We start from the raw sequence: 6,000 nt of genomic DNA on the forward strand, positions 1-6,000 counted from the left end.
TTGTTACTAGAGCTCCAGAGAGAAGCCTGAGAGAGGAGATGTAAAACTACATTGAGATGGTTTTTGGTTCTTAAAACCACAAATATATCTTCTTATGGATCAACACTTCAAATAAAACACAGGAAAAGTGTAAAATAAGGGACCTTTAAAATGGGCATGGTTACACTAAGAAAATGTAAAAAATGGTTTGCAAGAAGTTGCTTGATAAAACGACCTATGGGGTTGTTTTTATGGGATGGAAGTCTTGGCTCAACATATACTTGCATTATATTTCTGTTATTGTGTCCACCTCTGAAACGTCCAGTTATCACAATTAAATTGAGATCCACATGAACTGACAAGTATAATTAACATCCTTCCTTCCTTGAGAAACTGAAGTGCTGCAATAAATGAACATGAAACTTTATTTTTTTCTTTTTCAACATTGTGTGCTCAAGCGATTTTCTATGGATTAAAAATGGAATCTTTACACTCCTAAAACGGACTCGTATCTCCATCTTGCTTCTTTTTTTTAGCATGCACATAAATACACAGCAGCTATTTGATAACAGGTGTGTACACACTTTTTCTAGGCTTTAGGTATTGCTTGTGCAGTGCTTGGGGGGAAGTTAGCACCCTGATTTGGCAAATCACAGGAGAGTTAATTGGGGTACCGGTTAGCCTGAGTTCCGCATCCCAGCAATCGAATGTAGCACATTTCATTTAGAAATTCATGGATTCTGGTTGAGCCTCTCTCTGAAGTGATTTAACACAGTCTTTGAATTTTTCATGGCCTGTGACCCCGATTTTAGGTCCCAAAATTCAGATGACCCTCCCCAATATTCTGTTTTCAAGAACATATCTGAGTCATCTTTGCATATTAAGCTGCCCCATACGGCTTTCAACCCCAAAGATAAGAAGCTCTCATTTAACACTTGAATGGGAGCAAACAGTGTCTAAAAGGCACTTGAGCCTAAACAGTTATGTTATAAACAAAATATTTTTTTTTGTCCATTCATTTGTTTCATTTTAACCTGAACCCGTTGCATGAGTCATCACAAAAACCCACATGAATCAGCAGCTCTAATCGAAACAAACTTAATAAGCAACAGTCATCATTATGTAATTTTAGCTTTAAGGTTGGTTGTTTTATTGCCTTTATCTGTAATTTGCTGTAATAAGATCCACACTATCAAATCCATGCAACAACTTTATTAAAGGATAAAGAATAAACACTTTTGAATAAAGTGAACAATTTAAAGTGACAAAAAAACACTTAGACCTTCTAAAACTGTAAATTTAGCACAAAAGCAATTGCTGTGTATATCTGTGTGTGTGTGTTTGTGTTTGGACTGTATTCCTAAATGTGCATTTGTCACATAAGGGTTCAATCACTGTCACAGTTGTGACAAATGTCGATGGCTGCCCCTGGGGTGCAGGGTTTGTGGGCCCAGAACTGAAAATGTACACACTTGACCGACTCTTCTTTTGGCCTTCTTATGCAAAGTGTTCCATGTACACAATGCAAAAATTCTCATTATCAGAAGTGTCAGAATCCTCCCGGTCATTGGGCTTGGCTTTTCACCTTTTTTCTTCACCATTTGCTTTGTTTTCTTCTTTTGCCCCTTTCCAAACAGCAGGTTTATTCTCTTTATTACACTTTCTCCAGTCTTTTTCAGTCCTCTTTAAGTGCCTATTTCACAGGTGTATCAGACAGGATTCCTGATTGTCTCTTCTTTCTCTTCCCACTGGGAGTCTTCCTTGGTCCTGCTTTGGGAAATGGACAGAGAGCAGATGGACTGAAACCAAGGGTGTAGGTTTGGTCTCAGTGTTGGTGGTGACACAACAATGGCACCAACCCTCCAAAACAAAGTGGACTTTTTAATGCCGTCAACCAAATGGCTTATTAACATATAATATCTGAATTTACATTCAGAAATATATTTATATTTAAATAAAACAATGCAGTATAGGATATTAGCGTGTGTTATAATAACTTACAATTTACCATTAGAATAGGTGGACTTTAGCTATGGTATAATTTAGCCTACAATTTATCCATAATAGTGTATATTTAATCACACTATCATTTTAAATCCTCACCTCAAACCCTGAAGATGCACCTGTTTTCTCATTAGCCTCCTCTACTTCTCTGGTCTGCTGCTGTTGCAGCATACAAAATAATTCCTCAAAAATGATAATAGTTGAATCAACAACTGTCAAAAACAATTTTACTAAAAACTGAACATTATAATCTTCATGAAGGAGGATTTACTGCAAGGCTGTTGTATTAGACTACATCAGTTTTAGCTGGATGTTTCTAAAAAATTGCCAACTGAGTTTATTAGTAATTATCAGTTGTATGCACAGGCTGCAAAGTGCCTGACTGGAATTAAGTGGTTGATTTCAGTACTGTTGTCATCTGTGAACGTATTCATCTGGCAGCCTAAAGATGCTCTCTAATTTATCGTTATCGTGTTATCATATATCATATTATCACCATATGTTTACCCCCTCCCCTTAAAATGTAAAGCAGTTACACCTTTACTCAGAGACATTATAACTGACTTACTTTGTACTTTAATCTTAGAACATTTTTACACAGTAATTTTACTTCTACTGCAGTAAAATGTCTTTTCAGTAACAGTAATAGTGACTGTTCATGTGCTGACGTGCTGCAGTCAGTGTAGTGTCTCATCTCCAGTCTCTGGACTTTCTGTTACTGGTGGTTTATTGCTGCTCTGTATGAACACAGTTAATGTTGTTGTTTTCTTCATCATAGTGTCTAACTACCTGCTGTACACTTAAACTTACACTAGTTCAGCTCCAGCCCTCACAGCTCTCTGCTCCTTTTAGCGACTTTCACTATTTCAGCAGTTGTTTACAAGCTATTTGGATGCTAGTTAGCTAGCTTCGATATTTAGATAGCTTACCAGTTAGCGCTAGCTTCTCTCTGTCTCTTGCTTGGTGTATTGGATCAACAGATGAACTAGTTCATCAGTGTGGTGTTGTTGTAACTTCAGTGTAGAGGATTGTGATGTTCATTACAATTTCAGTGATGTCTGCAGTCTTATCTTCATCACACAGCTGTGCTCGTTAGTGCAGCTGCAGTTTGTCCATGCCTGTCTGTGTACACAGCAGCCTTCAGCGTGATAGGCTATTACTCGTGATGTTTAACCAATCAGATGGTGCAGTGGGTGGGACATTGCTCCAGACCACAGAGTGGAAACTACAGATCAGAGACAGGTGGCCGCATCAGAGCCAAAATAGCACATTGTAAAATTGATTTATTCTATGGGTTATCTGTAAAAAAACAAACAAAAACGATATTGTGCCCAGGCCTACAGCTGGGCCCACATGGGAATGTTCTAATATGACTTCACTCCAAACATAGTGCAAACAAGTTCACTCAAATATTGGTAGGGACAAATCTGTCCTCCCAAAATATTGGTAGGGACATGTCCATACTGTCCATATGCACTTGACTGACACCCTGTGTAGCAGCTTAGTTGAGTTGAGTCATCATAACTCATTCAATAACCTGTTACAACTATCCCCACCCCAAGCAGAAATTAAATAGCTAAAGGTTCTAGCATTTGGGTTTGACGTGGGAATTAATGCAAAGCATTGAATTAAACTAGAGAAACTGCTACTTCAGGTTATGTCAGTCAATACAGTGAACTCTAGGCAAAAAATAATCTTGATAAAAAACTTTACTTTTATTATCTGAAAATATTTTTTTGGTCATAAAATACACAAGGTTGCTTACAGAGACATGCCACTTCTCCTGTGTGCTCAAAAAGAAAATCGGGGTGTATGATATTGATGACATCAGTGCAACTCTTTTCTGATTGGTCAAACTTGCAGTGTTACAACTAACCCAGTGTTACAGCACTCCCCGGTCTCCCTACTCTTGTATTTATTAGATTTGCAAATGCTGTAATTTGCTGTAACATTGAGCCAACACTTTGCTGGATACTTTAATTTGCTTTACCATGGCAGTGGTCTCATTGGAACGAATGGGGAGGCTGCATCTTTGGACACAGTGTTTGTGTTGGATCTGAATGTGGCATTGATCTCACGCCGTTGCTAAAGTCAGGCAGGTCCATCATATAAAGTGAGACATTAGGGCACAGCTGTGATTTATTTGAATCCAGGATAAACAGTTTGTTTCACCATTACATCTCACGCATTATTCCAGTTTCATAATCCGGCACGTGTACCTGTCAAGTATCAATAACGGTTAGGTCTTCTCTGCTCCTGGCTCCAAACTAAAGTAGGCTGTGCCAGATCACACTGCTCAGACGCAAGGTGCAGCTTTTCCTTTAGGCTTAGGGAAATAAATCAGAGCTCTGTAGGTTTCTCTCCTGTAGAAATCAAGGTCATACAGTGTCTTTTAAATCTAGGACAGTTCGCCTCATGAGACAAGCTGTTCATCTACCTCACATTACCAGGGTGGCACTCCATGGAAGTTTACACAACCTCAAGTTGTCACAGCACACTTAGTTTGTACATGTTCTTTACTTTAACTGAACAACTTCCCTCTAAAGCGAGTTACATTTCATAAAATACTAATGTAAATTCAGATGTATCTGCACTTTCAGGAGCCAGTGATCCACTGAAAGATCCCGGGCCTCATGTTGGGCCCTCTGCAGGATCGCTGCTGTTGATTGATGAGTTTGTGATGTGAAGTCTTGCACAGCCAATCTGCGGGAGGCCTCTCAGAGCTGTTTACTGTAGAGAAATTTATGGACCATGGTGAGTATTTTCTTTGCTTTTGTGTGCTTACTTTGTGCCCCTCCAGAAAAGTCCTCTGAGACACTTCAACCTAGTTGCCCAGATTAAACATCTCCGCCTTGGAAGCGATCGGTTTGAGGTGGCGTGCAACTTTTAGTGAAGCAGAAAAGTGAGTTTCCTCCTGCTGCAAATTAATGTAAAAAAATCTTTAAGGCTTGAAGTTGCCATGCAAACAAGTGTTCATTTCTACAGTCTCACACCCAGCTCTTGAAAAACAGGAAATAGTGTCTGAAATATCCCTGACACACTTCGACAAATAAGCAGAGGTGAACACATGTGCGAGCACACACACAAGCGTCTCTGTAAACAAGTGCTGCTCTCTGTTGGTGGCTCCCTCTGTCAGATAATTCTCAGCAGGATACAGTCAGATCAGCAGCATCTTGTTGATGGCTTGTGAACATCCTCGTTTCATCATTTTCAAACAGTAGGAAGCCTCACCCCCCCCACCCCCCCACCCCTACACAGGAGGAAACAGGAGGTCCCACATCAGGTTCCTGTGTTGCCACCAGAAACAAGACTTAGACCATTACATGTAACATTCACATAATGCAAAAACGTACCCGTCAATCACTTTTACAGTGTTTTGAATCACTAAACTGAGACCAGTGTAGGTCAGTGCAGAGCAAAGCAGCTGCAGGAATGTGTTTAGTGCTGCACTGTCAATGTTGTGTTGCTTTGTGAAAATAAAGTTTTCTTTTATCTGATTACCCTGAGGTTTCATGACGTCCCTCAGAATATATACATATATATTTATGTTTTTATCCGTTTTGCTGCATATGTTTTGGAGGAAATGTATGGCTGTGTCGATTATGTGTTTTCCATTCTATGAACTGTTATATCCTTGAATCACAAAGAAGCCATACACAGGTAGTCTGGATGAATGATGAATGTGCAAAGCAGCGGGTACAGGTGATTGCATCCTACATGCTGTGTGACTTTGGGTTTAGACTGCAAAAACACTTTTGTTAAGGTTAAGAAAAGGAAACACATTTGGTTATATTTAAAAAGTATATATTTTCTAAGGCAGGGGACAGGACATTCTCCTGCTGGTTGTGACTTTCTATATATTTACAATTTTCAGCAATTTTCAGCTGCAAAAGCACAACAACTGTGGAATGTTATAAAACAAAATCATACTTTAGTTGTTATGTATGTGACTTTGCAGTTAAGTTTATTCAAATGTTTCCTTGTTATGGTCATCATTACTTTTCTTTATAACTGTAT

Source organism: Seriola aureovittata, chromosome 17, assembly GCF_021018895.1.
Source record: "Seriola aureovittata isolate HTS-2021-v1 ecotype China chromosome 17, ASM2101889v1, whole genome shotgun sequence".
In the NCBI taxonomy this organism is placed as follows: Eukaryota; Metazoa; Chordata; class Actinopteri; order Carangiformes; family Carangidae; genus Seriola; species Seriola aureovittata.